Source organism: Balaenoptera ricei, chromosome 3 (assembly GCF_028023285.1).
Source record: "Balaenoptera ricei isolate mBalRic1 chromosome 3, mBalRic1.hap2, whole genome shotgun sequence".
Lineage (NCBI taxonomy): Eukaryota > Metazoa > Chordata > Mammalia > Artiodactyla > Balaenopteridae > Balaenoptera > Balaenoptera ricei.
Window position 1 is genome coordinate 54,507,114 of NC_082641.1, and position 15,208 is coordinate 54,522,321.

The following is a 15,208-nucleotide window of genomic DNA, read 5'->3' on the forward strand; positions in this document are numbered from 1 at the left end:
AGCCATGCAATCTATGATATTTTTCTATGGCAGCCTGGACTAAGGGAGGGAACAATTGGAGCAGAATGGATACTACCTTTTTGTGCTGCACTAGCTTTTGTCTGTGTGTCTACCCATGGCTGACCATCCTCATCCCATATCCTCGTGCAGAGTATAACACTCGCCACGTTAATACAGCTTGACAAGATACTTGACTTTCAAAGTGCTTTCACATCCATTATTTCATCTGGGTGTGACTAAAATGCCCTGACCAAGCCAAGGAAATTTCCCCCCTGAGCTGGAAAGAGTTTTATTGAAGGTACAGTTCAGTCACAATACCTCCTCCCCTTGAAGAGAAACATTTACAGAGTTGATGAGGTCTCTGCAAGAGCAGGAAGAAAACAAGAGCTTTCTACCATCCTATCCTGTCTATGAAATTTAGCTTTTGCTGAAAGAAAAGACATGGAAGTTTATAAGAAATGGGTCAGGATAAAAATGAAGTTTAGGTCATTAAGAAAGGAAGAAACAGTCCTCTCAAAACGTGGGTGCAGCTGAGAAATATTTGACTCATCGGAGTGATAAGATTTGCTGACATGGGCTGCATGCTCCTCAACTTCACAGAGACTTTCAAGTGCCATACACCACTGAAAACACAAATTCCAGTTCAGGCATGTAGCTTAAGAGATTCTTATGTAATCTTTGCTGCAAGGAGCTAAAATATTTAATCATGTTGATGGAATATGTAAGATTTCACTGAACTGAAACATTTGAAGTAATACTTAAGGACATCTGCATTTATGCCCCAGACACCCAGGTTCTAGAAGTGGGTTAGGTTTCCTCTTTCTTTATAGGTATCATAGTGATGGGCAAAAGCTGCTTCCTTCCTCCCTCCCTTCCTCCCTTCCTCCCTTTCTTCTTTTCTTCCTTACATCTTTTCCTCCTTTCCTGCCATCCTCACACTCTCTCTCCTCTCTTCTTTCCACAGCTATTTACCACCTATCATGTGGCAAGCTTGATGCTCTACTTCAGAGATTCTAAGATAATTTGTACATCACTTTGCCTGCCTTAAAGATGCTCATAAACTAACAAAGAGAAGCATTTGATCCATGTGTTATCAACTCAAGGTGAGTCTTCTCTTGCCAATATATTCCTTTTTGTTTCATTAATACAATTCTGCTTCTTTAAAGGAGATTTAAACAGCTGTGAAACCCCATCTTGTTTCACATTCTCAGGGTAAAAAGCATAAATTCAAATTAATGTATGATACAGTTAGTGAACATAAAATATACTTAATTAATGTATTCCACATGTTAATTTGAGCCCTCAATTGGGATGTAGTTTCTTTATATGCATGAAAACTTGAGTTTTCAATGAAACATGAGTGTTTGTGCAGTGATTCAAGCTACTAACAGGGTTACTGAATATAGGAAAATACTTCCTACAAAATAGACTCTAGGGAAACATCAAGCCCTGACTCTGTGATCATTACAACACAGCAGAATAATAAGTAATTAAACGTATGTTACTTTTCCTTGAGTGTCATTTAGGTGGACAAAATAATAAAGTAACTTCAGATCTGGCATATAATTTTCATCAAACTTCAAAATTTGAGACATTTAAAGAAGCAAATTCAGGGCTTCTTGTTCCCTAAATAATGTGAATTCATTTACCTGAACCCCTTCCCCCAAGTACACAAAGTATAACATTATTCAAAATGCGTAGTTGAGATAACAGGAAAAGTAAGAAAAATTCTCAGGTGGCAGGTAATCTGAAAAACAGAGCACAATCCCATGAGGCACAGCTGAGGCTTCCCTTGGCAGTTAACCCCAGGTGGAAGTGAGTGTGGGGGAAATCGGATGTTGGGACTTTGCTGGTTCAAGCGCCCTAAGAGCTTTTATTTTAAGATCCTCAGGGTAGCAGAATAAATCCTTAAGCTCATGAAGAGAGAACTAGAAACTTTAAAGGGCTGTTCCTGAGTAAAATACAGGACTGAAAATGCTGTGTGCAGTGACACAGGAAGGCAACAGGAAAGTTTATCTGTCTCTGCCTGAGTTCCTGGGCAATTTATATTTTGGGTCTGCTCCAGGCATAGATGTGGGGTTTGAGTTTACACTACCCTCAAGGTCCTCAAGGTTTAGGAATCCTCACAATGAGAAATGAACGCCAATGTGCCCCTGTACCAATGATAATTCTGGGGCACTTGTCAGATACAAAGACCCCACCACTCCAAAGCATACATGCTCCATGACTCCCACCAATGAAGTGCCTCTCAAGTTCAACTTTCACAAGTAAACAATCCAAGATGGGTAAGAAACTAAAGATGGAACAGGTAGCAGCGTTAGAAGATCAATATTTTCACGTTACAGCATATTCTAATGGAGAATATAAAATTATTGAGTTCAAATAATTAAAGGTAATGAGAAGAATCAAAACTGTAAGAAATACACAAGAAACAAATATCAAGAAGACTAAAATAAATCAAATGGAACTTTTAAAATTAAGCAATAACCAAATGGCTTATGGAGCATATTAGAAACAGCTGAAGCAAAAATATTGAACTAGAAGATAGATCTAAGGAAATTAAGTAAAACTCAATTGAGGAAGATAAATTAAAAATATGAAAGTGAGATTCAGTGACATGAAGAGAGAATGAGAAGGTCTAATATATGTCTACTAAAAGTTCAAGAGGGAAAAGAAAAAGAATAATGAAGAGTCAAATAGTATCAAGAGGATGGCTGAGAATTTTATAAAATTGATGAAAAGCATGAATACTTAGGTCCCAGAATAAAAAGTTTTAAGTAAGATAAATAAAGGAAAAACTACTGACAATAGACCCCCTCATGGTAACAATAGAGCCAGAGTACAATTGGCTAATATCTTCATATTGCTGAAAAAAATAGCTGTCAACCTAGAATTATAAATCAGACAAACTATCAATCAAGAGTGAAAGCATAATAAAGGCAATTTTAAACAAAATGACATAGAGACTTTACCACCCACATACCCTTGCTAAAGCAATTATTAAAGTATTTACCTCAGAAAAAAGAAAATTGGACCCAGAAGGAAGAGAGGTTTGCAAAAGCAATAGTGGACAAAATAATGGGCAAACATAGAGTAAACCTAAACACATGTTACCAATATAAAAACGAAAATAATTATGAACAATGTGAGATTCATAAAAACAAAGTCGAAATAAAAATCTGAGAAAATGACATGTAAGAGAAGGGGGGCCATCAGAGTTAAAGTTTCTAAAGTCCTTGTAATATTTGGAAATGTGGTAAAATTCTTGATCCACTTTGAACTTTGTTCAGAAGGCATGCATTTTTAAAAATCAAACCATAAACCATAACATCATAAAGATTAAGTGTATAATTTCCTAACCAATGGAAGGAAAGAATGAATTAAGGGAAATATATCAGTCTAATACTTGTTTTGAAAAGAGGAAAAAAAAAGAAAAATATGTAATATAGAAAGCATAAAATAAAGTGATAGAAATGAAAACTGTCAGGGATAGAATAACTTTAAATGAATTAACCTCACCAGTTAAAAGACAAGGATTACCAGATTGGATTAAGGAAACAGAATCCAACTACTTGATATTTATAAAAGTTGTACTTTGTCTTATTCTGGTTGTAGTAGTCTGTTCCGGCTACCATAACAAAATAGCAGACTGGGTGGCTTAAACAACAGAAATATCTTTTCTCACAGTTCTGGAGGCTGAAACTCCAAGGTTAAAAAGCTGTCAGGTTTTGTTTCTTTTAAGACCTTTCTTCCTGGCTTGTAGATGGCTGCCTTCTTGCTATGTCCTCACATGGTCTTTTATTGGTGCATGCATGGAGAGAGAGAGAGAGAGAGAGAGGGAGAGAGAGAAGGCTCTGGTGTCTCTTCTCATAAGGACACTAATCCTGTTGGATCAGGGTTCTACCCTTATGAACTCATTTAAACTTAATTACTTCCTTAGAGGCCTTATCTCCAAATACAGATGCAATGGGGTTAGGGCTTCAATATATGACTTTCGGGGGGACACAAACATTCAGTCCATAGCATTGGTCTTCCATAAGTAGAACACAAGGTGAAGATTCCGATGCTAATTGGAATGTGGTAAGGGGAAGCATAGAGCAGGATGGTGAGAGGAAAAAAAGGAAGTAAAGCACTGATGAAAAAGAATGCAGGTGGAGGACCCACAACACCTGATTTCGAGATTTACTATAAAGCTACAGTAATCAAGGTAATGTGGTCTTGATAAAAGAATAGACAAACAGGCTAATGAACCAAAATAGAGAGCCCAGAAAGAGATCCACACAAATATATCCAATGGATCTTTGACCAAGGAGAAAAGGCAATGCAGTGGAGAAAGCATAGTCTTCTCAACAAATGGTGCTGTATGTCAACAACTGGATATTGACATGCACAGCAAAAACCTGGGTAAGACCTTACACCTTCCTCAAAAGATAACTCAAGATGGGTCATAGAGATAAATGTAAAATGCAAAGCTATAAAGCTTCTAGAAGAAAACATGGAAGAAAAATCTGTGAACTTTTGTTTAGAGATGAACTTTTAACTACAACACTAAAACCATGACTGATAAAACAATAAAAATTGATAAGCAGAATTTTATTATGATTAAAACACTTCTGCTCTAAGACATGGTGAAGAGAATGAAAAGACAAACCACGATAGATAGATAGGTAGGTAGATAGATAGATAGATAGATAGATAGATAGATAGATAGATTTATTATAAGGAATTGGCTCATGGGGCTATGAAGACTGAGATGTCCCAGGATCTTCAGCTGGAGACCAGGAGAGCCAATGGTGTAGCTCCATCTGAGTCTGAAGGGCAGACTCTACTTAAATTGCTGAAGAAAAAAGGTGAGGTAGCACAAATTATAATGCTGAGAATAAAAGAAGGGACAGGAATTTAGATATAATAGATGTAAAAATTCATAAGTAGACACCTTTGATTCTGGCAGTAATGGAGTAATGAGGATCACAATCATCTTCCCTCTGTAAATACATATAAAACAAAATATATGAAGACACTCTTCCCAGACATTGGATAAAAAGCAGCACTGGGCTCTGATCCTCTAGTGAAGGGATGTGGTGAGGCCCACATTCACCCAACTCTTTCCAGACTAGGACACTTTCCATTCAAACAGGAAGTAGGAACCTATTAGACAGCAATGATAGGCCTGGATGGAGAATGCAATATGGAGTTTGGGGCTGGAATTTATGGGAGTAGGGTGCCAGGAGGAGAGAGTTGTGCAGAGGAAGAACCCCCAAAATCTCTATAAGGGTCCTCTGGACTCTTAAGCCGAACAGTAAGCTGTGAATGCACAAAGCAAGACTCAAGGATGCCTGCAGAGAACAGTTTCTAGGAGACAGTGAAGAGATCAGGGATTCTAAGAGTGACACATTAAAACATTGGAGTTCTGACAAGCCAGAGTGGAGAGACCTCATGAACAACCCAGGCATTCAACTGAAGCTTCAAAAATACTTTGCCTTTAGCAGAGCTGCTCTCGCCCCACAGTAAGGGCTATCTAGACTCATCCTAAAATGTCTAAAATCAAGCTTCAGTAGGATCAAGCTGATCCACCATAAAATTCTACACTCCTTTAAGAAAGACAATATAAGCCAAACTCTCACAATGGAGCAACCATAAAGTTGACCATATGATAAAAATTTGTTAGAAATATCAAGAAGTCAGAAAATGTGACCTAAACTTGGATAGAAAACAGTCAATAAAAACAGCCATAGATGAGGCAGTTGTTGGAATTAGCACACAAAGGCATTAAAACAATGATTAGAAGTATGTTCAAGGACTTAAAGGAAAAGCTGGCCATAATGAGAGGGTGCGCAGGCAGGCTCAGCAGAAAAGCAAAAACTACAGAAAAGAGCCACACAGAAATTCTAAAACTAAAATAATAATCTCTAAAATGTTAAAAAATTGTTAGATGGGCTTAAAAGTAGCTTGAGAACTACAGAAGAAAATATTAGTGAATCTGAAAATAGGTCAGTAGAAACTATTCAAATTTAGACATACAGAGGGAAAAAAGTGAAAATAATAAACAAGACCTTAGTGACCTATGGGACAAGAAGAAAATATATGTATCATTAGAGACACAGAAAAAAAGAGGAGACAGTGGGGTGGAAAAAAAAACATTTGAAGAAATAATAACGGGCGTTTCTCTGGTGGCACAGTGGTCAAGAATCCACCTGCCAATGCAGGGCACACAGGTGTGAGCCCTGGTCTGGGAAGATCCCACATGCTGCGGAGCAACTAAGCCTGTGTGCCACAACTACTAAGCCTGCGCTCTAGAGCCCATGAGCCACAACTGCTGAAGCCCATGCACCTAGAGCCCGTGCTCCGCAACAAGAGAAGCCACCGCAATGAGAAGCCCGTGCACCGCAACAGAGTAACCCCTGCTCACTGCAACTAGAGAAAGCCCGCGCAGAGCAATGAAGACCCAACGCAGCCAAAAATAAATAAATAAATAAATTTATTTTAAAAATAAGAAATAATAGAGAAAATTTTTCCAAATTCAATGAAAATTTTAAACTCACATTTCCAAAAGTCTTTAAAATTTCTAGCAGAATAAACACAAAGAAAACCACACCTAGGCACATCGTAAGCAAGTGGCTGAAAAGCAAAGATTAATAGAATATCTTAAAAGCAGCCAGAGGGAAAATGAAGAGAAAAATAATCTTAAAAAAAAAAAACCTGCTACCATCTCAAGAGAAATAATGTAGAGAAGATAAAAGAACAACATTTAAAAGTGCTGAAAGGAAAAACAAAAACAAAATACCTATCAACCTAGAATTCTATATCCAGTGAAAATATCCTTTAAGAAAAAGGCAAATAAAGACATTTTAGTATAAAAAAGAGCCGAAAGAATGTGTCAGTGGCACAGCTTCAGCTTCACTACATGAAACATTAAAGGAATTCCATAAAGCTGGTGAGAAATGATACCAGATGGACACTGAGACCTTCATTCAGGGATGAACACAGTGCACATTCTAAAAAGACACACGTACATATTTGAGATAGACCTGTAACAGAGATGACATTTCAGTTAGCTGGGGAAAGGATGGAACTTCTGCTACTACTGTGATGTTCTATATATAATACTAAGTTACATACGTGCCTCATATTATACATAAACAACTCCAGATGGATTGAAGACTCAAATTTGAAAAACAAAACTTTTAAATTATTAGAATAAAAAGTAATGTCATTGGAATAAGTAGTTGTTCCTTAATTAAGATAGAAAAAAACACAAACAAAAATTTAAGAATGACAAATTTGAACTACATTGTCATTAATAATAAATAAAAACTTTTAATAATAATAAAAGCTTCATTGTGACAAAAAGACGTGTCATATATTGGGAGAAGATATTGGCAACTCATTTATCAGGCAAAGAATAAAGTTTCAGGATACATTTTATTTTATTTTATTTTTTTGGAAAACAAATATAATGTTTATTTTTATTTGCTTTTTACATATCTTTATTTTTAACATCTTTATTGGAGTATAATTGCTTTACAATGTTGTGTTAGTTTCTGCTATACAACAAAGTGAATCAACTATATGTATACATATATCCCCATATCCCCTCCCACTTGCGTCTCCCTCCCACCCTCCCTATCCCACCTCTCTAGGTGGTCACAAAGCACTGAGCTGATCTCCCTGTACTTTGCAGCTGCTTCTCACTAGCTATCTATTTTACATTTGGTAGTGTATATATGTCAATGCCACTCTCTCACTTCTTCCCACAGAATACATTTTAAAATCTTCTAAATATCAGTAAGAAAAATACAATGAACCCAATAGAAAAAAATGGTCCATTTTTAGCGTGCAATTCACAAAGAGAAAAAAATAATGGCCAGTGAACATAAGGAAAATGTGATCAACCTCACCAGTAGTCAGGAGCAGATAAAGTAAAACAACATTGAGATAGCATTTTAAACTCCCCCAAAACATAAAATAATAACTAGCCTGATAATACCAAGTACTGGTAAGAATGTGGGGTAACAGGAGGTCTTCCACGTTGCTCTTGGGAGTTTCATTATGACACCCTTCTGGAGAGCAATCTGACAATATGTGTTCAGGTTGAAGATACGTATGCCCTAGGACCCTGTCTTTTCCTTTCTAGATGTCCCCTAAAGGGGAGCTCTCAAGCATGAGAACAAAGGGACATGTACAGTGATGTTTGCTGCAGCAATGTTTTTAATAGCAAATGTGTAGGGGAATGAATAATGAATTGGCTTATCCATACACTAAAGTTATATATAGATGTCTAAATGAATAAATTTGATCTATGCATTTCAACATGGATAAATCTCAAAAACAATATGGAGTGATAAGTCCAAATAGCAAAAGATAGTGATATTCCATACGAAACTTAAAACCCAAAGTATTAGACTAGATTCTTCATGTTTACTATATGTATAGAAAAAGTACAAATCCATGCATTAAGAATGGTGTACCAAATTCAGTATGGTGTTTCCTCTAAGGATGGGGGAAACACAGGTGGGTGTAGAACTCTGGCTATATCCAAAACATTTACTATAAACATTTACTACAAATATAGAAAATAAAATTTTTTAAATGATAGAATCCTTTTAATCTTGGGCCTGTAGGTGTTTGTATATTATTTTCTATATAATTTCTTTGTTTTATTTCAAACATGCTTCCTTTTAAATTTTTTAAAGTATATCGCACATTGAAATTATACAAATTCTAATTTTATAGCTTGATGAATTATTATAAAGGGAACACACCTGTGCATCTGAGGAATACTCTGCTCAGGTTCTTTGCAGAATTCATAGAAGCCCTTAGGAGCAAAGTGAACCCAAATGCCTGACCTCTCAGCTTTGTTCTTCTCTTAGAATATAGCCCCAATATTTTCCACTGACTGTTTTCTTTTTTTTTAATTTAAAAAAAATTTTTTATTTTATTCATTCCTTTTTGGCTGCGTTGGGTCTTTGTTGCTGCATGGGCTTTCTCTAGTTGCGGTGAGGGGGGTGCTACTCTTCGTTGCAGTGTGCAGGCTTCTCATTGTGTTGGCTTCTCTTGTTGTGGAGCGCGTGCTCTACGCGCACGCGGGCTTCAGTAGTTGTGGCACGCAGGCTCAATAGTTATGGCTCACGGGCTTAGTTGCTCCACGGCATGTGGTAACTTCCCAGACCAGGGCTCAAAACTGTGTCCCCTGCATTGGCAGGCGGATTCTTAACCACTGCGCCACCAGGGAAGCCCCTCCACTGGCTGTTTTCTCTGAGATGTCTCCAAATATTTTAAAAATCTTGTCCAGATTTTCTAGTTGCTCTTTCAGATTACCAAGCTCACCCCTCAGCCCAACGAAGGCCATCCCCCACTCGCCAATAAAACAAAACTTTTATTCACACACATGGACACCCACACAACAAATCCAATAACTAAAGACACTAAAGGGCATTTTAGAGTCGAAATTTAGTGGAACTTGAGTACTACGATAAATATTATCACAAGCAAAAATAAACTAAAATTTTAGCCTAATGTCAGAGGTATCCATCAGGGAGGAACTGGAAAGCATGAGCAAATAATATCATTAGTGTAAGGTGCTTGCTGTTTGTGATTGACAAATAAATAGATGGGAAGCACCCTGAACTCTTACCAAAGCACATAAAGTGTGTCTGGAAGTAAGTTTCGTCCCTAAAATAATAAGAATCCTGAAAGCCAGGTGAAATGCCAAAGGACCATTAGCAAATTGAGCATGAAAAATAAGAGACCCACTCAGTTTTACCAGGGACACATAACTTCCAGTTCAAAGACTACATTTCCAGTCACCCTTTCAGCCAAGATGTGGTCACATGACAAAGCTCCAGCCAAATGAATGTGAATCAAAGAGATATGCAAAGATTCTGAAACCTGCCCTTTAAGGAAAAGGCCCCTTCTCAGGTGAAGGCAGGAGGTGAAGTAGCTGATATAGAGTCAAATGGAAGATGAGGGTTGAGGTTGGCAGAGCAAACAATTAGGAGTCAGAGTCCCTGACACCATCACCATTATATTCAGACTGTTATGCGAAAGAAAAATTCACTTCTATTCTGTTTAAGCCGTTGTTATTATGGGATCTTTGTTACAGAAGCCAGGCTTGTAAGCTTGGATAGTAATACACTATTCAAATTGTCCATACTTCTCTAATATGACACCAGATAAGCTGGTAAAAGAAATATGTGAAGGTGACTGTCAAACAAAAATAGAGATAAGGAACAGGATGCAATTACCAAATATATTTTAGGGTCAACACCCATTAGACTGACTCCTTAGTTTTCTCTCATTTTACACTGATGTTCTGAGGATGTTGTCCCTGTGGCCTGTCCCTGTTCAGTGCTTATTTTCATTGCCAATATAATTATTTCCATTTTAACATTTTAATGATAAGGACTTTGGAAATCTACTTTTAAATGTTTTCCTTTTCTCTAGTCAATCTTAGATTTTTTTTTTTTTTTTTTTTTTGCCCAGGTATGGTACAATGAAGAAACTAGAATCTATTTTTCCCAAGGTACTGGATATTATAACTTGGCTTTGGTTGGTTTGGCAATATTTTTTTCCCCAGATATATCCTTTTTACCAGAAGAATCACTACAGTGATTTTTTTCCCTGTGAATGAAAACAAGGAATCCTTTCTACAGCATTTTTTCTGTAATTTTCTGTGAGATTCTAAGTCTGAAAAGGGACTCCTTTAACTACAGTTTGCAAAATTCATGGTCTGTTATTGGCTCCTGTTTCTCATTTTTCACTTTATCCAGATTAATCAAAAGATAATGATTTTTTTTTTTTCTTTGCTAGCAGTCCTGGATTATTTTTGCCAGTTGGCTGAGGAGTTGAGGATATGGAAAACACTATGCAATTAAGATCTGGCTAGAGTCCCCTGTAGGCAAAAGAATCAAAAGATCAGTCCCAAAGTGAAGAGCACATATTGTCATGGAAGATGCTTTCTATCTAGTCTAATGCACTCATCCAGAGTTCAGGCACCTAGAAATTGTCCAAATCTCAGGAGACTCAAAACCCTTGTAAAATTCATCTGGGTTGAGGTGACCCATTTACCACATGCATGAAGTTTTTCATGCTAGAACATACCTACGAAATGATTTTTTCCTATAAATTATTATCAAACCAAGAACTATATTATTTTTGTAAGCAAGTCAAAAGAAACCATCAATAAATTGAGAAAATACTCATGCTTAAAAGCCACTGCCCCCATACCCTGAGAAAACCATAATTCAAAAAGAGTCATGTACCACAATGTTCATTGCAGCTCTATTTACAATAGCCAGGACATGGAAGCAACCTAAGTGTCCATCAACAGATGAATGGGTAAAGAAGATGTGGCACATATATACAATGGAATATTACTCAGCCATAGAAAGAAACGAAATGGAGTTATTTGTAGTGAGGTGGATGGACCTAGAGTCTGTCATACAGAGTGAAGTCAATCAGAAAGAGGAAAACAAATACCATATGCTAACACATATATATGGAATCTAAAAAAAAAAAAAAAAAATTCTGAAGAACCTAGGGGAAGGACAGGAATAAAGATGCAGACATAGAGAACGGACTTGAGGACACAGGGAGGGGGAAGGGTAAGCTGGGACAAAGTGAGAGAGTGGCATTGACATATATACACTACAAAATGTAAAATAGCTAGCTAGTGGGAAGCAGCTGCATAGCACAGGGAGATCAGCTCGGTGCTTGGTGACCACCTAGAGTGGTGCGATAGGGAGGGTGGGGGGAGACACAAGAGGGGGGAGATATGGGGATGTATGTATACATATAGCTGATTCACCTTGTTATACAGCAGAAACTAACACACCATTGTAAAGCAATTATACTCCAATAAAGATGTCAAAAAAAAAAAAGCCACTGCCCTTTAAATGTCTGTGATTCTTTTTTAATCTTTGTTGAAGTACATGTATAAACATCCTCAATTAGAATAGTGCTCAACAACTCTTATAATTATAGAGAAACCACTAACAACATACATGTGTTTGCTTTACCAGGGAAGAGCATTAGAGCTCAAGAATAGAAAATTCTGAGATGAGGGATTTGTGGTAAAGGGAGACTGGGCTTGGGCTACTTATTATACAAACCCTCATCATTTCCTTCCCAACCAGCCCTGCTAGATCTTGGGGCAAAGAATCAAAGCCTTGTTCTCTCATTGGTACAGGCTTCACTTTTAATGATGTCCTCTTTCATTTTTCTTTCTTTATCTTTTGCTTTTCTTTTCATTAAAAGATTCTTTAGTTTGCTAGAGTTTAGTATGAAATCCCATCAATATTATTGCTTCTTTTTTTTTTGATGTTAACGATTGATGTGTAAGAAAAATCACCTCCTTGAATTTGAGTTGTGCTGCCAGTACCTTCTGACCATTTGTTTTCATTGCTGAAATGGAGACAAATGCTGTGGCAAAAATTTTCCCTTCCCTTCAGTTGCTGGCCAAAAGTTGCTAAGGCAGCTCTGAACTGAGACAAAGTTTTTGAAAAGGAAAAGAACATTCAAGAGCCCAAGCATCCTAGAATTGTATTTTCTTTTAGTCATAGGCCACATTTCATAACAAATAGAAACACCCCCTTAAGGTTTAATTACTCATTTTCATGGACTTTAATTCTCATTTATATTCTGATGGAGGATGGGAGAACACATGTGTTTACAGTCATACACATTTTCTTTTATTGTCCACAGAGCATTATAACCACAACACAAGACTAAGGAGGCCTTCCTGTGAATTAGGAAGGACACATTTTCCACAGCCATCCATGTGAAGAATCTCAGAGTCTGAAATAACCCTCCCGTCTTTAAAATCAATCAAGTAATCAGTAGGAATTTACTACGTGCCTTGAGCCACGCTCATCTCTGTAGGGGAAAACACACAATCCTTTGTTCATGAAGGAAGTGAGGAGGAAATATGACACATATTAAAAATAAAAGAAGAATGACAAGTCAAAGAGCTGTGTACCCAGAGAGCACTGTTTAGACCCAACTTACTTTTCTTGAATTAGACTCTGGAATGTTGCCATCGGTCTGCTTTCAGGATTTCTAAGAAACAACTTGAATGAAATTCACTACAGTATTTATTGTAAATTTGTGGAAAACATCATTTGCCTTCAGTAAATAAATTAGCTAAAAGTTGTTGAAATAACAAACAAGAAGGTAGTGTGATATATAGATAAAAGTGCCAAAGGGGTTAGAGAAAAACAGGGATACACAGGGGAGGCTTCTTAGAAGAGGGAGACCTGAGCTGTGCCTTGAAACCCTGGATGAGTTATGGATAGAAAAAGGCCACTAGAGGAGTCAAGGCTGGAAATATGGTCATTCATGCATTGATTCCACAAGATTTATTGGCACATGCCATAGTATATACCAAGGACTGAAGCTGTCACAACAAAAACGGGCAAAGTGTCTGCCCTCAGGGAGCTTATGTTCTAGTGAAGAAATACAAGATAAGAGTGAGAAGTATTTAACTTTGGCCTTTTCTTTCTTTCCTGGATTTCCTGATCATAATGTCAGATAGAGCCAGAGATATTCATATTGCCTAAAGAAAGACTTAGGACTGTTATGGCAGGAAGAGAAGAAAATAAACAGTAAATATTTGCTGTTTTTCTTTTTTATTTCTTCCAAGCCAGGAAAATCAGAGGAGAGGCTGGAGGAGAGTGGAGTATAAAAGTTTGTGACACGTACACACACACGTGCGCACGCAGAGGAAAGAAAATAGGATATAATGAGGTATATCTGTGCTGAAAAGAGAAAGAGAAGTGTGAGGTGGTACCTTGGAGGAGGTCAGTCAGGGAACTGGGGAAAGTCAAGGAGAAAGGAAGCTGTTAACAAAAAGAGAATGCCAGTAACTGCCTGGGGTCAGAAACAGGAGCCACCATGGAAGCTGCAGACCTCTGGCCTTTGGACTGGGAGTGCCTGCTGGCCCGCAGAGGAGGTGATGAAAGGGCACTCCCTAGGCAGCTTCTCGCCTGCATCCTGCCGTGATCATACAACTGAAAGATGTTTGCCTCTCACTTGAGAATTAGCTGAGACTCTGTGAACTACTCGGGACACTTCTTAACTCCCTGCCACACTCAAAATAAGGTGTGAGTTCTGGACCCCTGGAGGAGGGGAGGTGATACAGAAGGGAAGGTTCCATCACTAGTCTCTCGGTTGGCTAAACAGTAGAAAAGCCCATCCTTGTTACATATGCCTGCACATTTACACAGGTACATGCACACACACGTGTGCAAGTACATATGGCTACAGAAAGGGCTGTTCAACTCAAATACAATTTAACTGTGAGAAATTTTTTGACTCCGCAAAACCTGAAAGTGCATATGGATGAAAAAAAAGTTATCTCAATGTTTCCCAAACTTACCTAATCATAAGAATCACGTGTTAACAATGCCACTTCCCAGGCACCTAGCCTGCAGGGTTAGTGGCTTTGCCCTGGACCTGGGAATCTGTGTTTTTGTCCAGAGTCCTCTGTGAGTCTTCACCAAGTGTGGCCAAAAAGTTGTACATTCTCCCCCATCTAGTGCCCACCAAGGACCTCGCCCATTGGTCTTGGTGCTTCCTCCTGCTGAGCCTGCATTCTTTTTTAAATTAATTAATTAATTAATTAATTTATGGCTGTGTTGGGTCTTTGTTTCTGTGCGAGGGCTTTCTCTAGTTGTGGCGAGCGGGAGCCACTCTTCATCGCGGTGCGCGGGCCTCTCACTATCACGGCCTCTCTTGTCGCGGAGCACAGGCTCGAGACGCGCAGGCTCAGTAGTTGTGGCTCACGGGCCCAGTTGCTCCGCGGCATGTGGGATCTTCCCAGACCAGGGCTCGAACCCGTGTCCCCTGCATTGGCAGGCGGATTCTCAACCACTGCGCCACCAGGGAAGCCCTCAATTGATTTTTATATGTCTTAAAATTTATTTTATTTTATTTTATTTTATTAATTAATTTATTTATTTTTGGCTGTGTTGGGTCTTCGTTTCTGTGCGAGGGCTTTCTCTAGTTGTGGCGAGCGGGAGCCACTCTTCATCGCGGTGCGCGGGCCTCTCACTATCGCGGCCTCTCCCGTTGCGGAGCACAGGCTCCAGACGCGCATGCTCAGCAATTATGGCTCACGGGCCCAGTTGCTCCGCGGCATGTGGGATCTTCCCAGACCAGGGCTCGAACCCGTGTCCCCCGCATTGGCAGGCAGATTCTCAACCACTGCGCC

The 15,208-nt window shown here is 38.4% G+C and overlaps 1 long non-coding RNA gene across 1 annotated transcript in view; it reads left to right on the plus strand.

Annotated features, from left to right (window-relative positions):
• LOC132363644 (uncharacterized) overlaps positions 1-15,208 on the plus strand; it is a 121,149-nt gene that overhangs the window by 69,868 nt on the left and 36,073 nt on the right. Inside the window, exon 2 of the long non-coding RNA XR_009502627.1 lies at positions 965-1,103. This is a non-coding gene — a long non-coding RNA (uncharacterized LOC132363644). The remainder of the gene's footprint in view (positions 1-964; positions 1,104-15,208) is intronic.